At 39.0% G+C, this 19895-nt stretch overlaps 1 non-coding gene across 1 annotated transcript; it reads left to right on the forward strand.

The window, feature by feature from the left end:
- Nucleotides 1-6764: 6764 nt before the first annotated feature.
- LOC112704727 (small nucleolar RNA R71) lies at nucleotides 6765-6872 on the forward strand. The gene has a single exon (XR_003155337.1). It is a non-coding gene; the product is annotated as a small nucleolar RNA R71 (small nucleolar RNA).
- Nucleotides 6873-19895: the final 13023 nt, after the last annotated feature.

The following is a 19895-nucleotide window of genomic DNA, read 5'->3' on the forward strand; positions in this document are numbered from 1 at the left end:
ACAAGAACACCACAGGCATGTGTCCTAGGGTCCAAGCTATTGGTGTCCAGCCTTTATTCTTTGTTTTTCTTGCCACATTGGCTTTTTCTACTTCCTTTTCTTTCTGTTTTATTTTTGTTCTCAAGGGATTTTTCTTTACTGATAGGAACTTTTATGACAGCAAGCTAGCTCACACTTCAATGAAAATTATATTATGCAGCAATTATTTCATGAGTTATGCATTTAATCAAACACATATACCACCATTAACTTCCATTCTAACTTATGCAACTGGGGCACGAAATTGTGATCAATACTTTTCACAAATCAAATAATCCCCGGTAATGAATCCAAAAACTTGGTGTTCAATACCATGGCATAAACACAACTTCGCACAACTAACCAGCAAGTGTACTGGGTCGTCCAAGTAATAAACCTTACGCGGGTAAGGGTCGATCCCACAGAGATTGTTGGTATGAAGCAAGCTATGGTCACCTTGTAAATCTTAGTCAGGCAAACTCAAATGGGTATGGTGATAAACGCACAAAACATAAAGATAAAGATAGAGATACTTATGTAATTCATTGGTAGGAACTTCAGATAAGCGTATGAAGATGCCTTCCCTTCCGTCTATCTGCTTTCCTACTGTCTTCATCCAATCCTTCTTACTCCTTTCCATGGCAAGCTTAAGCAAGGGTTTCACCGTTGTCAGTGGCTACCTCCAATCCTCTCAGTGGAAATGTTCAACGCACCCTGTCACGGCACGGCTATCCATCTGTCGGTTCTCGATCAGGCCGGAATAGAATCCAGTGATTCTTTTGCGTCTGTCACTAACGCCCCGCCCTCAGGAGTTTGAAGCACGTCACAGTCATTCAATCATTGAATCCTACTCAGAATACCACAGACAAGGTTAGACCTTCCGGATTCTCTTGAATGCCGCCATCAGTTCTAGCCTATACCACGAAGACTCTGATCTCACGGAATGGCTGGCTCATTTGTCAGGCGAGCACTCGGTTGTCAGGCGATCAACCATGCATCGTGTATCAGGAATCCAAGAGATATTCACCCAATCGAAGGTAGAACGGAGGTGGTTGTCAGTCACACGTTCATAGGTGAGAATGATGATGAGTGTCACGGATCATCACATTCATCAAGTTGAAGAACAAGTGATATCTTAGAACAAGAACAAGCGGAATTGAATAGAAGAACAATAGTAATTGCATTAATACTCGAGGTACAGCAGAGCTCCACACCTTAATCTATGGTGTGTAGAAACTCCACCGTTGAAAATACATAAGAACAAGGTCTAGGCATGGCCGAATGGCCAGCCTCCCAATGATCTAAGAACTAGATGTCCAAAGATGATCAAAAGATCTGAAATGATCCAAAGATCCAAAGATTGAAGATACAATAGTAAAAGGTCCTATATATAGAGAACTAGTAGCCTAAGGTTTACAGATATGAGTAAATGACATAAAAATCCACTTCCGGGTCCACTTGGTGTGTGCTTGGGCTGAGCATTGAAGCATTTTCGTGTAGAGACTCTTCTTGGAGTTAAACGCCAGCTTTTATGCCAATTTGGGCGTTTAACTCCCATTTTGGTGCCAATTCCGGCATTTAACGCTGGGATTTCTGAGGGTGACTTTGAACGCCGGTTTGGGCCATCAAATCTTGGGCAAAGTATGAACTATCATATATTGCTGGAAAGCCCAGGATGTCTACTTTCCAACGCCGTTGAGAGCGCGCCAATTGGACTTCTGTAGCTCCAGAAAATCCACTTTGAGTGCAGAGAGGTCAGAATCCAACAGCATCTGCAGTCCTTTTTGGTCTCTGAATCAGATTTTTGCTCAGGTCCCTCAATTTCAGCCAAAAAATACCTGAAATCACAGAAAAACACACAAACTCATAGTAAAGTCCAGAAAAGTGAATTTTAACTAAAAACTAATAAAAATATACTAAAAACTAACTAAATCATACTAAAAACATACTAAAAACAATGCCAAAAAGCGTACAAATTATCCGCTCATCACAACACCAAACTTAAATTGTTGCTTGTCCTCAAGCAACTGAAAATCAAATAAGATAAAAAGAAGAGAATATGCAATGAATTCCAAAAACATCTATGAAGATCAGTATTAATTAGATGAGCGGGGCTTTTAGCTTTTTGCCTCTGAACAGTTTTGGCATCTCACTCTATCCTTTGAAATTCAGAATGATTGGCTTCTTTAGGAACTCAGAATCCAGATAGTGTTATTGATTCTCCTAGTAAAGTATGATGATTCTTGAACATAGCTACTTATTGAGTCTTGGCCGTGGCCCAAAGCACTCTGTCTTCCAGTATTACCACCAGATACATACATGCCACAGACACATAATTGGGTGAACCTTTTCAGATTGTGACTCAGCTTTGCTAGAGTCCCCAATTAGAGGTGTCCAGGGTTCTTAAGCACACTCTTTTTGCCTTGGATCACAACTTTATTTCTTTCTTTTTCTCCCCTTTTTTTTCGTTTTCTTCTTTTTTTTTCGAAATTTTCTTTTTTCTTTTTTTTTTTTACTTTTTCTTGCTTCAAGAATCATTTTAATGATTTTTCAGATCCTCAGTAACATGTCTCCTTTTTCATCATTCTTTCAAGAGCCAACATTCATGAACCACAAATTCAAAAGACATATGCACTGTTTAAGCATACATTCAGAAAACAGTAATATTGCCACCACATCAAAATAATTAAACTGTTATAAAATTCAAAATTCATGCAATTCTTTTTCTTTTTCAATTAAGCACGTATTTTATTTAAGAGAGGTGATGGATTCATAGGACATTCATAACTTTAAGGCATAGACACTAAGACACTAATGATCACAAGACACAAACATGGACAAACATAAGCATTAAAATTCGAAAAACAGGAAAATAAAGAACAAGGAAATTAAGGAACGGGTCCACCTTAGTGATGGCGGCTCTTTCTTCCTCTTGAAGATCCTATGGAGTGCTTGAGCTCCTCAATATCTCTTCCTTGTCTTTGTTGCTCCTCTCTCATGATTCTTTGATCTTTTCTAATTTCATGGAGGATGATGGAGTGAACGGGTCCACCTTAGTGATGGCGGCTCTTTCTTCCTCTTGAAGATCCTATGGAGTGCTTGAGCTCCTCAATATCTCTTCCTTGTCTTTGTTGCTCCTCTCTCATGATTCTTTGATCTTCTCTAATTTCATGAAGGATGATGGAGTGTTCTTGATGCTCCACCCTTAGTTGTCCCATGTTGGAACTCAATTCTCCTAGGGAGGTGTTTAGTTGCTCCCAATAGTTTTGTGGAGGAAAGTGCATCCCTTGAGGTATCTCAGGGATCTCATGATGAGTGGGGTCTCTTGTGTGCTCCATCCTCTTCTTAGTGATGGGCTTGTCCTCATCAATAGGGGTGTCTCCCTCTATGTCAACTCCAACTGAATAACAGAGGTGACAAATGAGATGAGGGAAGGCTAACCTTGCCAAGGTAGAGGACTTGTCCGCCACCTTATAAAGCTCTTGAGCTATAACCTCATGAACTTCTATTCCTTCTCCAATCATGATGCTATGAATCATGATAGCCCGGTCTATGGTAACTTCGGACCGGTTGCTAGTGGGAATGATTGAGCGTTGGATAAACTCCAACCATCCTCTAGCCACGGGTTTGAGGTCATGCCTTCTCAATTGAACCGGCTTCCCTCTTGAATCTCTCTTCCATTGGGCGCCCTCTTCACATATGACTGTGAGGACTTGGTCCAACCTTTGATCAAAGTTGACCCTTCTAGTGTAAGGGTGTTCATCTCCTTGCATCATGGGCAAATTGAATGCCAACCTTACACTTTCCGGACTAAAATCCAAGTATTTCCCCCGAACCATAATAAGATAGTTCTTTGGATCCGGGTTCACACTTTGATCATGGTTCTTGGTGATCCATGCATTGGCATAGAACTCTTGAACCATCAAGATTCTGACTTGTTGAATGGGGTTGGTAAGAACTTCCCAACCTCTTCTTCGGATCTCATGTCGGATCTCCGGATATTCACTCTTTTTGAGTGAAAAAGGGACCTCGGGGATCACCTTCTTCAAGGCCACAACTTCATAGAAGTGGTCTTGATGCACCCTTGAGATGAATCTCTCCATCTCCCATGACTCAGAGGTGGAAGCTTTTGCCTTCCCTTTCCTCTTTCTAGAGGTTTCTCCGGCCTTGGATGCCATAAATGGTTATGGAAAAACAAAAAGCAATGCTTTTACCACACCAAACTTAAAATGTTTGCTCGTCCTCGAGCAAAAGAAGAAAGAAGAGAGTAGAAGAAGAAGAAATGAGGAAAAAGGGAATGGCTTTGTGTTCGGCCAAAAAAAGGGAGAAGTGGTGTGTATGTTGTGTGAAAATGAAGGGGTGAAGGAGGGTTTATATAGGAGAGGGGGAAGGGTAGGATTCGGTCAAGTGAGGGTGGGTTTGGGTGGGAAAGTGGTTTGAATTTGAATGGTGAGGTAGGTGGGGTTTTATGAAGGATGGATGTGAGTGGTGAAGAGAAAGAAGGGATTTGATAGGTGAAGGGTTTTTGGGGAAGAGGTGTTGAGGTGATTGGTGAATGGGTGAAGAGGAGAGAGAGTGGTGGGGTAGGTGGGGATCCTGTGGGATCCACAGATCCAGAGGTGTCAAGGAAAAGTCATCCCTGCACCAAATGGCAAGCAAAATCTCGTTTTGTGCCAATTCTGGCGTTAAACGCCGAGCTGGTGCCCATTTCTGGCGTTTAACGCCAGCTTCTTGCCCTTTTCTGGCATTTAACGCCAGTCTGGTGCCCCTTTCTGGCGTTAAACGCCCAGAATGGTGCCAGACTGGGCGTTAAACGCCCAACAGCTAGCCTCACTGGCGTTTGAACGCCAGTGGGTTCTTCCTCCAGGGTGTGCTGTTTTTCCTTCTGTTTTTCATTCTGTTTTTGCTTTTTTCATTGATTTTGTGACTTCTTATGATCATCAACCTACAAAAAATATAAAATAACAAAAGAAAATAGTTAATCATAAAACATTGGGTTACCTCCCAACAAGCGCTTCTTTAATGTCATTAGCTTGACAAATGACTCTCATGGAGCCTCAGAAATGCTCAGAGCTATGTTGGAACCTCCCAACACCAAACTTAGAGTTTGAATGTGGGGGTTCAACACCAAACTTAGAAGTTGGTTGTGGCCTCCTAACACCAAACTTAGAGTTTGACTGTGGGGGCTCTGTTTGGCTCTGTTTTGAGAGAAGCTCTTCATGCTTCCTCTCCATGATGACAGAGGGATATCCTTGAGCCTTAAACACCAAGGATTCTTCATTCATTTGAATGATCAACTCTCCTCTATCAACATCAATCACAGCCCTTGCTGTGGCTAGGAAGGGTCTGCCAAGGATGATGGATTCATCCATGCACTTCCCAGTCTCTAGGACTATGAAATCAGTAGGGATGTAATGATCTTCAACTTTAACCAGAACATCCTCTACAAGTCCATAGGCTTGTTTTCTTGAATTGTCTGCCATCTCTAGTGAGATTTTTGCAGCTTGCACCTCAGAGATCCCTAACTTCTCCATTACAGAGAGAGGCATGAGGTTTACACTTGACCCTAAGTCACACAAGGCCTTCTTGAAGGTCATGGTGCCTATGGTACAAGGTATTGAAAACTTCCCAGGATCCTGTCTCTTTTGAGGCAGTTTCTGCCTAGACAAGTCATCCAGTTCCTTGGTGAGCAATGGGGGTTCATCCTCCCAAGTCTCATTTCCAAATAACTTGTCATTCAGCTTCATGATTGCTCCAAGGTATTTAGCAACTTGCTCTTCAGTGACATACTCATCCTCTTCAGAGGAAGAATACTCATCAGAGCTCATGAATGGCAGAAGTAAGTCCAATGGAATCTCTATGGTCTCATTTTGAGCCTCAGATTCCCATGGTTCCTCATTGGGGAACTCATTGGAGGCCAGTGGACGTCCATTGAGGTCTTCCTCAGTGGCGTTCACTGCCTCTCCTTCCTCCCAAAATTCGGCCATGTTGATGGCCTTGCACTCTCCTTTTGGATTTTCTTCTGTATTGCTTGGGAGAGTACTAGGAGGGAGTTCAGTAATTTTCTTGCTCAGCTGACCCACTTGTGCCTCCAAGTTTCTAATGGAGGACCTTGTTTCAGTCATGAAACTTTGAGTGGTTTTGATTAGATCAGAGACCATGGTTGCTAAGTCAGAGTTATTCTGCTTAGAACTCTCTGTCTGTTGCTGAGAAGATGATGGAAAAGGCTTGCTATTGCTAAACCTGTTTCTCCCACCATTATTGTTGTTGAAACCTTGTTGGGGTCTCTGTTGATCCTTCCATGAGAAATTTGGATGATTTCTCCATAAAGGATTATAGGTGTTTCCTTAGAATTCTCCCATGTAATTCACCTCTTCCATTAAAGGGTTCTTAGGATCATAGGCTTCTTCCTCAGATGAAGCCTCCTTAGTACTGCTTGGTGCATTTTGCATTCCAGACAGACTTTGAGAAATCATATTGACTTGTTGGGTCAATATTTTGTTCTGTGCCAATATGGCATTCAGAGTGTCAATCTCAAGAACTCCTTTCTTCTGACTAGTCCCATTGTTCACAGGATTCCTTTCAGAAGTGTACATGAATTGGTTATTTGCAACCATTTCAATCAGCTCTTGAGCTTCTGTAGGCGTCTTCTTCAGATGAAGAGATCCTCCAGCAGAGCTATCCAAAGACATCTTGGATAGTTCAGAGAGACCATCATAGAAAATACCTATGATGCTCCATTCAGAAAGCATATCAGAAGGACACTTTCTGATTAATTGTTTGTATCTTTCCCAAGCTTCATAGAGGGATTCTCCTTCCTTCTGACTGAAGGTTTGGACTTCCACTCTAAGCTTACTCAATTTTTGAGGTGGAAAGAACTTTGCCAAGAAGGCATTGACTAGCTTTTCCCAAGAGTCCAGGCTTTCTTTAGGTTGAGAGTCCAACCATGTCCTAGTTCTGTCACTTACAGCAAAAGGGAATAGCATAAGTCTGTAGACCTCAGGGTCAACCCCATTAGTCTTGACTGTGTCACAGATTTGCAAGAATTCAGCTAAAAACTGATGAGGATCTTCCAATGGAAGTCCATGGAACTTGCAATTCTGTTGCATTAGAGAAACTAATTGAGGCTTAAGCTCAAAGTTGTTTGCTCCAATGGCAGGGATAGAGATGCTTCTCCCATAGAAGTCGGGAGTAGGTGCAGTAAAGTCACCCAGCACCTTCCTTGCATTGTTGGCATTGTTGTTGTTTTTGGCTGCCATAGGTTCTTCTTCCTTGAAGAATTCGGTTAGGTCCTCTACAAAGAGTTGTGCCTTAGCTTCTCTTAGCTTTCTCTTCAAGGTCCTTTCAGGTTCAGGATCAGCCTCAACAAGAATGTTTTTGTCCTTGCTCCTGCTCATAAGAAAGAGAAGGGAACAAGAAAATGTGGAATCCTCTATGTCACAGTATAGAGATTCCTTTATGTGTCAGAGGAAAAGAAAAGTAGAAGACAGAAGTAGAAAATTCGAACTTATCAAAGAAGATGGAGTTTGAATTTTGCATTAAGGAATAGTGTTGGTCCATAAATAGAAAGATGTGATTGAGAAGATATGATTTGAAAAACATTTTAAAAAAAAGATTTGATTTTGAAAATTAAAAACTTGGCTAACAAGAAAAGATATGGTTCAAACATTAAACATTTCTCAACAGAAAAGGCAACATATTTGAAATGTTGAATCAAATCATTAATTGATAGCAAGTATTTTTAAAAATAGAAAGAAATTGATTTTGAAAACATATGATTGAAAAGATATGATTTGAAAAAGATTTGATTTTGAAAAACTTTGAAAACTTGAAAAAAATTTGCATTGAAAATAGAATCTTCCCTCTTGTGCCATCCTGGCGTTAAACGCCCAGAATGGTGCACATTCTGGCGTTTAACGCCCAAAACTATACCCTTTTGGGCGTTAAACGCCCAACCAGGTACCCTGGCTGGCGTTTAAACGCCAGTCTGTCCTTCTTCACTGGGCGTTTTGAACGCCCAGCTTTTTCTGTGCAATTCCTCTGCTGTATGTTCTGAATCTTCAATTCTCTGTATTATTGACTTGAGAAGACAAAAATAAAAAATATTTTTGGATTTTTAATAATCAAAATGCAACTAACATCAAATAACAATGCATGCAACACACCAAACTTAGCAGTTTGTATACTATTAACACTAATGAAAATGCATATGAGACACATAAAACACTCAAGTCAAGAGAATTCAAAGATCAGAGTAAGAAATCATCAAGAATTATTTGAAGATCCTTAAGACACATGAATGAATGCATGCAATTGACACCAAACTTAACATGAGGCTAGTGTCTTAACAAGAAAACATAAAATATTTTTGGTTTTTTTATGATTTCGTAATTTTTTTTTGTGCTTTTTCGAAAATTAAGTGGAAAAAGAAAATAAAGGTATCAAAATTCTTAATGAGAATTCCAGGAATCAGTGCAATGCTAGTCTAAGACTCCGGTCCAGGAATTAGACATGGCTTCACAGCCAGCCAAGCTTTCAAGGAAAGCTTCGGTCCAAAACACTAGACATGGCCAATGGCCAGCCAAGCCTTAGCAGATCACTGCTCCAAAAGCAAGATTGATAGAAATCAATAAGCTCTTGTGATGATAAGTTGAAACCTCGGTCCAATGGAATTAGACATGGCTTCACAGCCAGCCAGATTTCAACAAATCATCATGAAACTCTAGAATTCATCTTTAAGAATTCCGAAGAAAAAATACCTAATCTAAGCAACAAGATGAACCGTCAGTTGTCCAAACTCAACAATCCCCGGCAACGGCGCCAAAAAACTTGGTGCACGAAATTGTGATCAATACTTTTCACAAATCAAATAATCCCCGGTAATGAATCCAAAAACTTGGTGTTCAATACCATGGCATAAACACAACTTCGCACAACTAACCAGCAAGTGTACTGGGTCGTCCAAGTAATAAACCTTACGCGAGTAAGGGTCGATCCCATAGAGATTGTTGGTATGAAGCAAGCTATGGTCACCTTGTAAATCTTAGTCAGGCAAACTCAAAGGGGTATGGTGATAAACGCACAAAACATAAAGATAAAGATAGAGATACTTATGTAATTCATTGGTAGGAATTTCAGATAAGCGTATGAAGATGCCTTCCCTTCCGTCTCTCTGCTTTCCTACTGTCTTCATCCAATCCTTCTTCCTCCTTTCCATGGCAAGCTTAAGCAAGGGTTTCACCGTTGTCAGTGGCTACCTCCCATCCTCTCAGTGGAAATGTTCAACGCACCCTGTCACGGCACGGCTATCCATCTGTCGGTTCTCGATCAGGCCAGAATAGAATCCAGTGATTCTTTTGCGTCTGTCACTAACGCCCCACCCTCAGGAGTTTGAAGCACGTCACAGTCATTCAATCATTGAATCCTACTCAGAAAACCACAGACAAGGTTAGACCTTCCGGATTCTCTTGAATGCCGCCATCAGTTCTAGCCTATACCACGAAGACTCTGATCTCACGAAATGGCTGGCTCGTTTGTCAGGCGAGCACTCGGTTGTCAGGCGATCAACCATGCATCGTGTATCAGGAATCCAAGAGATATTCACCCAATCGAAGGTAGAACGGAGGTGGTTGTCAGTCACACGTTCATAGGTGAGAATGATGATGAGTGTCACGGATCATCACATTCATCAAGTTGAAGAACAAGTGATATCTTAGAACAAGAACAAGCGGAATTGAATAGAAGAACAATAGTAATTGCATTAATACTCGAGGTACAGCAGAGCTCCACACCTTAATCTATGGTGTGTAGAAACTCCACCGTTGAAAATACATAAGAACAAGGTCTAGGCATGGCCGAATGGCCAGCCTCCCAATGATCTAAGAACTAGATGTCCAAAGATGATCAAAAGATCTGAAATGATCCAAAGATCCAAAGATTGAAGATACAATAGTAAAAGGTCCTATATATAGAGAACTAGTAGCCTAAGGTTTACAGATATGAGTACATGACATAAAAATCTACTTCCGGGTCCACTTGGTGTGTGCTTGGGCTGAGCATTGAAGCATTTTCGTGTAGAGACTCTTCTTGGAGTTAAACGCCAGCTTTTATGCCAGTTTGGGCGTTTAACTCCCATTTTGGTGCCAGTTCCGGCGTTTAACGCTGGGATTTCTGAGGGTGACTTTGAACGCCGGTTTGGGCCATCAAATCTTGGGCAAAGTATGGTCTATCATATATTGCTGGAAAGCCCAGGATGTCTACTTTCCAACGCCGTTGAGAGCGCGCCAATTTGGCTTCTGTAGCTCCAGAAAATTCACTTCGAGTGCAGGGAGGTCAGAATCCAACAGCATCTGCAGTCCTTTTTGGTCTCTGAATCAGATTTTTGCTCAGGTCCCTCAATTTCAGCCAGAAAATACTTGAAATCACAGAAAAACACACAAACTCATAGTAAAGTCCAGAAAAGTGAATTTTAACTAAAAACTAATAAAAATATACTAAAAACTAACTAAATCATACTAAAAACATACTAAAAACAATGCCAAAAAGCGTACAAATTATCCGCTCATCAGCAACATTGGATATTTACTTTCAAATTCAAACCATTCTCTTTTATTCAAGCATATAGGAAACAAAACAAAATTTAAAGCTAAGTGATGAATGACAAGCACTTATGCAAATAAGCATTCTTAACAAACAATTCCACTTGCAACTAGATAAACACTTTAGCAGGACATACAATGGTTTCCAGATTCAAAACACTTCACAGCAGCAAAGATTAAGTTTAGATACAACCTTTGAAGTTGCAGCCCTTTGATTCTTCCTTCTGTTGTGTTCTCTTTGAGTTAAGATGCATAATATCTTCAATTGTTGACTCATGTCCTGCATAATTCTCAAAACTTGCTTACTTCTCAAGCCCTTAAGTTCATGGTTAGTATGCATAAATTGAGTGTGGCTCTTGGATTTATTTTGGTGTGGGAACACCAAACTTAATTGCTTGCCACTGCCTCTGATGCAACAAGTTAACCATATGTGAAACCTTGTGTTCTTGCTAAAGGTTATGGAATTAAAGCTAGAAAGCAGTTAAATAGTTGGATAATTTGTTTGATTGCTTGGAGCTAGCATTATGCAAGAGGTGAGAATGTGTTTTTAAATGAGATTTTTGGTGGAACACCAAACTTAGAATCTTTCATTCTCCCTTAAATTATTTTGGTGTGCAACACCAAACTTAGCTCCTTGCAATTCATACCAATTATTCAACATTTTTATTGAAAAAGCTATGAAAAGAAAACTACCTCAGGTTGGGTTGCCTCCCAACAAGCGCTTCTTTATTGTCATTAGCTTGACATCCTCCATTCTGTTGATCATGAAAATTGAAGATCACAGTGCCTTAGCTTGTCTTTCTTTACCGTGAACTTCCTTCCGGTTTCCTCTTTGATGACCTCTATGAGTTCCTGTGGAAGGATCTTAGTCACAGTATAGTGATCAGTCAGCTGTGGAGACACCTTCATGGTTTGAATGTTTATCATTACTTTATCCCCTAGTGAAAATTTCTCAATAGGGATCTTCTGATCTTCTTTAATTATATCCTCTGTTTCTCCTTGTAAGACTTCCTTGTTGTGTTTTTCTTGGCTAGTACTTTCTTTGTCCAAGGTTTTCTTACTTTCCTCTATGATTCTTTTCCATCCTTCCCTCTTTGCAGCATTTTGGTTGTTAGTTGGCTTGTCTTCAGTGGCTTTGGGGAAGGTATTTGCCCTCTTCTCACCCATTTCTGCAAATTGCTTAGCCAGTTGTTCTATCTGCCTCTCAATTCTTCTGATTGAAGTTTCCTGGTTCTTTGTTATCTCATCTTGGTGCTTCATCATTTTCTCTATTAAGATCTCCAAGTTAGTGATCCTCTGAGAGTCTTGTGAGATTGGTTGGTTGTGGGATGTTAAAGGTTGGAAGGGTGGGTGTTGTGGTGGTGTGTAGTGGTTGTTGTTAGCATAATGGTGTTTTTGCTGGGTTGTGAAGTTGGGGTTGTTGTAATTGAAGTCCCTTGGTCCGTGATTTTGGTACTCGGTCCTTCTCCAGTTGGAATGAGTCTGAAAGTGTATGTTTTGTGAGTATTGGCTTTGATTGGCATTAGTGGATGAGTGATGTTGGTTGTTTGTGGTCATGGATTTGCCCTGGTTGAAACTTCTTTGTTCCTGATGTTGAGACTCTCCCATTCTCAGATAAGAATGGGGCCTCCATGGTGGAAATTGTGCATTCACTGCAGCAGACTGCAGGCAATCGATTTTTCTATCTCTCAGCTCCATGTGTTGCTGTGTTTGATGGTGCACTTGTTTGTTCAGGTTCATGAATGCATTTACTCCTTCAAGATTCACCACTTCTTTTTCTGAAATTGCATTCAGTGGTTTCTCGAATGAGTGTTGGTTGTTGACTCCTTTGTCATTGAAATTTGCAGTTCCTTGGGCAGTTGTTATCGCTTTGAGTAGGCCATCTGAGAAGTAGTCCACTGCTTTTCTTGTTTCTGGGGTTAATCCTTCATAGAAAGCTCAGAAACCCACTTTGTCAGTTGCTTTGTTGTATCTTTCCCATGCCTTGAAGAGTGGTTCTTCTTCTCCTTGTGTGAATGGATGTTCCCCCTCTTTCAGCTTAATGATCTATTGGGATGAGGAAAATTTGGCCAGAAATTTGGTAACCAAATCGTCCCAACTAGTAATACTTCCTTGGGGAAAGGTTTCGAACCATTGTGCAGCTTCACCCCTTAGTGAGAAGGGGAACAACAAGATCTTATAAGTGTCATGATCTAGACCATCGGTTTTGACAGCACTACAAGTCCTCAGAAAAAGTGGATATGTGCTGTTGAGGATCCTCCAATGGATTTCCGTCATAGGAACAATTGTTGTTGATTAGTGTAATGAGTGGTGGCTTTATGTCATGATATTCTTCGTCTGCAGAGACTTCTTTTCCAATGATAGTCTTTCCTCTGACTTCTCTTCTTTCCTGTAGCATGCAAACAATCACAAGGAACAAACAGCAGCACTCTTGAGGATTGAGTGCAGTTAGTTGAGACAAACTCTCAAACAGTTAGTGAGTTGATAGAGGTAAATTTTCAAACAGTTAGTGTGTTAGTCAAAAATTAAAGAAACAGAAAAGAAAAAATGCTTGATCTAGATCTCCACTTCACTTAATCATTGTCAATCTATTTCAATCCCCGGCAACGGCGCCAAAAACTTGATGTGTGGAAAACGATCCAACACAAAACTCACCGGCAAGTGTACCGGGTCGCATCAAGTAATAAAACTCACGGGAGTGAGGTCGATCCCACAAGGATTGAAGGATTGAGCAATTTTAGTTCAGTGGTTGATTTAGTCAAGCGAATCAAGTATTGGTTGAGTGATTTTGTATCCAACAGTAAGTAAATAGTAGAGAATGTAAAGGGAGAGGGAGGAATTGCAGAAATTAAAGAGAATTGAAAATAAAGGTGCTGAATCTTAAAGAACAAGAAATTAAATGACTGAAACTTAAAGTGCAAGAAATGTAAATTGCAGTAACTTAAAGTGCAAGAATTATAAATTGCTTGAATGGAAAAGGGATTTGAGGACTGGGAATTCAGAATTTAAGTAAAGGAAATTAAATTGCAACAATTATCAAAGTAAGAGATGATTTGAATTCAACCAGATATCAAACAGAAAATAGAAATTAAATTGCAGCAGTGGTTCAACAGAAGAACCAAAAGGAAAATTGGGTCTCAGGACTCCAGAGACTAGATAGAAAAGTCTAGATCTCAATTGCCTTCCTAGATCCAAGTTCACAAAGCAATTAAAGAGAAATTGAAGATTGAAGCAGTAAAGGAAATTGAATTCAACTCAATTATGCAGTAGGAAAATCAAAGAGATCTTGAATGGAGATTGAGACAGAAATTCCTCAATTCTTCACACCCAAGACTCAAACAAGAAAAGTAAAAAGTGCTCAAGCAAGAACGAGGAAGAAGAGAGATCAATTCTCCTTCCCAATTCTCTAAAATCTCAGTTCCAAGCTCTCAATGAAAAATCAAGTCTAAAGATGTGAAAATTCAAAAATCAAAAGAAGGGTCTTTAATGACATCAAACTATCTCCTATTTATACACTTTCTATTCTTGGATTTTGGAATTTAGATGGGCTTTTGATTTGGTGAAGAAATGAATTAAATTGGATTTTTAATCCAATTTTCAGCCCATGAGAAAGTAGCTTCCAGGAGGCTGCCCTGCCCTTGTGGAGGGCAGAGCAGGAAATTGTGTGATGAAGCCTCATTGCGTGCTCGTGCTGCGTTAGGATGCTGCCCTGCCCTTGTGGAGGGCAGGGCAGTGTTGCCATGGTGCGCGCCTTGCTGCCCGTGCGTGCATGTTGTTGGCCGAGTGCTCAAGCCCGTGCATCCATGTTGTGCGCCGGCCATGCACCAAGAAATGCTGCCCTGCCCTTGTGGAGGGTGATGAGCGGATAATTTATACGCTTTTTGGCATTGTTTTTAGGTAGTTTTTAGTAAGTTCAAGCTACTTTTAGGGATGTTTTCATTAGTTTTTATGTTAAATTCACATTTCTGGACTTTACTATGAGTTTGTGTGTTTTTCTGTGATTTCAGGTAATTTCTGGCTGAAATTGAGGGACTTGAGCAAAACTCTGAAAAGGGCTGACAAAAGGACTGCTGATGCTGTTGGAATCTGACCTCTTTACACTCAAAATGGATTTTCTGGAGCTACGGAACTCCAAATGGCGCGCTCTCAACGGCGTTGGAAAGTAGACATCCAGAGCTTTCCAGCAATATATAATAGTTCATACTTTATTCGGAAATTGACGACGTAACTTGGCGTTGAACGCCAAGTACATGCTGCTATCTGGAGTTAAACGCCAGAAACACGTCATGATCCGGAGTTGAACGCCCAAAACACGTTATAACTTGGAGTTCAACTCCAAGAAAAGCCTCAGCTCGTGGATAGACCAAGCTCAGCCCAAACATACACCAAGTGGGCCCCGGAAGTGGATTTTTGCATCAATTACTTACTTCTGTAAACCCTAGTAGCTAGTTTATTATAAATAGAACTCTTTACTATCATATTATCATCTTGGTTCTGATCCCTGGATTGTATTTTGATCCAGTGACCACGTTTTGGGGGCTGGCCATTCGGCCATGCCTGAACCTCTCTCACTTATGTATTTTTAACGGTGGAGTTTCTACACGCCATAGATTAAGGGTGTGGAGCTCTGCTGTACCTCAAAGTTTCAATGCAATTACTATTATTTTCTATCCAAATCAATTTTATTCTTAATCCAAGATATACGTTGCACTTCACCTTGATGAATGTGATGATCCGTGACACTCATCATCATTCTCACCTATGAACACGTGTGACTGACAACCACTTCCGTTCTACTCTTGGCCGGGCGCATATCTCTTAGATTCCCCAACAGAATCTTCGTGGTATAAGCTAGATAGATGGCGGCATTCATGAGGATCCGGAAAGTCTAAACCTTGTCTGTGGTATTCCGAGTAGGATTCTGGGATTGAATGACTGTGACGAGCTTCAAACTCCTGAAGGCTGGGCGTGATGACAAACGCAAAAGAATCAAGGGATTCTATTCCAACCTGATTGAGAACCGACAGATGATTAGCCGTGCTGTGACAGAGCATAGGAACGTTTTCACTGAGAGGATGGGATGTAGCCATTGACAACAGTGATGTCCTACATACAGCTTGCCATGGAAAGGAGTAAGAAGAATTGGATGAAAGCAGCAGGAAAGCAGAGATTCAGAAGGAACACAGCATCTCCATACGCCTATCTGAAATTCCCACCATTGGATTACATGAGTAACTTTATCTTTATTTTCAGTTTATTTAATTTAATCCTATAATCTCTTAATTTAGTTATTTAACCTGACTGGGATTTACAAGGAGACCATAGCTTGCTTCATACCAACAATCTCCGTGGGATCGACCCTTACTCACGTAAGGTATTACTTGGACGACCCAGTGCACTTGCTGGTTAGTTGAGCGAGACTGTGAAGTTAATTTTGGACCATGGTTCTGTGCACCAAGTCTTTGGAGCCATTACCTTGGATTGTTGAAGTGAAAAGAATGAATCACGATTTCGCCCACTAAGTTTTTGGCGCCATTGCCGGGGAATGTTTGAATTACAATTACGTGCAACCACAGCACCAAGTTGATCCGGTAACAACACCAAGTTTTTGGCGCCGTTGCCGGGGATTGTTCGAGTATGGACAACTGACGGTTCATCTTGTCGCTCAGATTAGGTAATTTTTATTTTATTAAAAAAAAATTCAAAAATCTTTTCAAAATCTTCTCCCTATTTTCGAAAATTATTCAAAAAAATTTTTAATATGCATTCTAGAGTTTCATGAAGCATGTTGAAGCCTGGCTGGTTGTAAAGCCATGTCTAAATTCTTTTGGACTGAGGCTTCAAAACCATCTTCATAGAGGCAAGCTAATTTGATTATTAGCTGTATGCTAAAGCTTGGCTGGCCATTGGCCATGTCTAGTGTTTTGGACCGGGGCTTTCACAAAAGCTTGGCTGGCTATTAAGCCATGTCTAATTCCTGGACTGGAGCTTTAAACTAACATTGCGAAGATTCCTGGAATTCATATTAAAAATTTTTGAATTTCTTATTTTATTTTTCCTATATATTTTACGAAAAAAAATCAAATAAAATACAAAAAAAAATTAGAAAATCATAAAAATCAAAAATATTTTGTGTTTCTTATTTGAGTCTTGTGTCAAGTCATAAGTTTGGTGTCAATTGCATGTTCATCTTTTTCTTGCATAAAATTTTCGAAAAATTCATGCATTCATAATGTTCATCATGATCTTCAAGTTGTTCTTGATGAACTTTCTTGTTTGATCTTCATATTTTCTTGTTTTGTGTTGTATGGTGTTTTTCATATGCATTCTTGCATTCATAGAGTCTAAACATGAAAAATTTCTAAGTTTGGTGTCTTGCATGTTTTCTTTACGTTGAAAATTTTTCAAAAATATGTTCTTGATGTTCATCATGATCTTCAAAGTGTTCTTGGTGTTTCATCTTGACATTCATAGTGTTCTTGCATGCATCATGTGTTTTGATCCAAAATTTTCATGCATTGAGTATTTTTAGTATTTTTCTCTCTCATCAAAAAAAAATTTCAAAAATAAAAAAAATATATATCTTATCTTTTTAAATCTTATCTTTTTAAAATCTTTTTCAAAAATCATATCTTTTCCATCTTTTCATCATTTTCGAAAATTTCAAAAATCTTTTTCAAAATATTTTCAAAATATTTTTCTTATCTTTACATCATATTTTCGAAAATTGCATCAAAAATTAATGTTTTGATTCAAAAATTTCAAGTTTGTTACTTTCTTGTTAAGAAAGATTCAAATTTTAAGTTCTAGAAACATATCTTGTGATTTCTTGTGAGTCAAGTCATTAATTGTGATTTTAAAATTCAAATCTTTTTCAAAACTAATTTCAATCTTATCTTTTCAAAACCATATCTTTTATATCATATTTTTTTTTCAAAATTTTATCTTTTTCAAAAAAAATTTAAAATATTTTTTCTAACTTCTTATCTTCTTATCTTTTCAAAATTGATTTTAATATCTTTTTTTTCAACTAACTAATTAACTTTTTGTTTGTTTCTTATCTTTTTCAAAACCACCTAACTACTTTTTCCTCTTCAATTTTCGAAAATATCTCACCCCTTTTTCAAAATTCTTTTAAATTAACTAATTGTTTCAAATTTTAATTTTAATTTTATTTCTTCCTTTAATTTTCGAAATTACTAACCCATTTTTCAAAATTATTTTTGAAATCCTCTATCTCTCCTCTTCTTTCTATTTATTTTATTTATTTACTAACACTTCTCTTCACCTCTCTTCATCTCCAATCACTGCCTCTATCCTCACCATTGTGATTGGATTCTCCACTTTTATTCCTTTCTTCTTCTACTAACAATAAGGAACCTCTTTACTGTGACATAGAGGATTCCTCTTTCTTTTCTTGTTCTCTTCTTCCCTATATGAGCAGGAGCAAGGACAAAAACATTCTTATTGAAGCAGATCATGAACCTGAAAGGACTCTGAAGAGGAAGTCAAGAGAAACTAAAAATCAACAATTCAGAGAAACCTCAAAAAAAAAAAGAAGAAAAAAAAGACAAAAAGGAAAGACAAAAAGCTTCCACCTCCGAGTCATGGGAGATGGAATGACTCATCTAAAGGGTCTATAGCTCAGTGGTAGAATATTTGACTGCAAATCAAGAAATCCCTGAGATACCTCAGGGGATACATGTTCCTCCACATAATTACTGGAAGCAACTAAGGATAGGAACACCAAAATCACTAGGGATCATGCAACAGAAGCAAGGAAGAGACATAAAGGAGCTCAAAAAGCACCATTGGACCTTCAAGAAGGCGCCACTCTCACTCAGGTGGACTCATTCTTTGTTCTTATTTTCTCTGTTTTTTTCGGTTTTTATCCTTCATGTTTATCTATATTTTGTGTCTCTACTTCATGATCATTAGTATGTAGTAACTATGCCTTAAAGATTATGAATAATTCCATGAATCCTTCACCTCTCTTAAATGAAATTTGTTTTAATTCAAAAAGAACAAGAAGTACATGAATTTCAAATTTATCCTTGAATTTAGTTTAATTATATTGATGTGGTGACAATACTTCATGCTTTCTGAATGAATGCTTAAACAGTGCATATTTTTGATCTTGTTGTTTATGAATGTTAAAATTGTTGGCTCTTAAAAGAATGATGAACAAGGAGAAATGTTATTGACAATCTGAAAAATCATGAATTTGATTCTTGAAGCAAGAAAAAGCAGTGAATGACGAAAAAAATTAAAAAAAATTAATTGACGAAAAAAAAATATTTTGAAAAAAAAAAGAGAAAAAACAAGCAGAAAAAGCCAATAGCCCTTAAAACCAAAAGGCAAGGGTAAAAAGGATCCAAAGCAAAAGAGTGTGCTTAAGAGCTATGGACACCACTAACTGGGGACTCTAGCAAAGCTGAGTCACAATCTGAAAAGGTTCACCCAGTTATGTGTCTGTGGCATTTATGTATCCGGTGGTAATACTGGAAAACAAAGTGCTTAGGGCCACGGCCAAGACTCATAAGTAGCTGTGTTCAAGAATCAACATGCTTAACTAGGAAAGTCAATAACACTATCCAAAATTCTAAATTCCCAGAGACGCCAATCACTCTGAACTTCAAAGGAAAAAGTGAGATGCCAAAACTGTTCAGAAGCAAAAAGCTACAAGTCCCGCTCATCTAATTATAATTAATATTCATTGATATTCTGGAATTTATAGTATATTCTCTTCTTTTTATCCTATTTGATTTTCAGTTGCTTGGGGACAAGCAACAATTTAAGTTTGGTGTTGTGATGAGCAGATAATTTATACGCTTTTTGGCATTGTTTTTAGGTAGTTTTTAGTAAGTTCAAGCTACTTTTAGGGATGTTTTCATTAGTTTTTATGTTAAATTCACATTTCTGGACTTTACTATGAGTTTGTGTGTTTTTCTGTGATTTCAGGTAATTTCTGGCTGAAATTGAGGGACTTGAGCAAAACTCTGAAAAGGGCTGACAAAAGGACTGCTGATGCTGTTGGAATCTGACCTCCCTACACTCAAAATGGATTTTCTGGAGCTACGGAACTCCAAATGGCGCGCTCTCAACGGCGTTGGAAAGTAGACATCCAGAGCTTTCCAGCAATATATAATAGTCCATACTTTATTCGGAAATTGACGACGTAACTTGGCGTTGAACGCCAAGTACATGCTGCTATCTGGAGTTAAACGCCAGAAACACGTCATGATCCGGAGTTGAACGCCCAAAACACGTTATAACTTG

This window comes from Arachis hypogaea, chromosome 7, assembly GCF_003086295.3.
Source record: "Arachis hypogaea cultivar Tifrunner chromosome 7, arahy.Tifrunner.gnm2.J5K5, whole genome shotgun sequence".
Classification (NCBI taxonomy): Eukaryota; Viridiplantae; Streptophyta; class Magnoliopsida; order Fabales; family Fabaceae; genus Arachis; species Arachis hypogaea.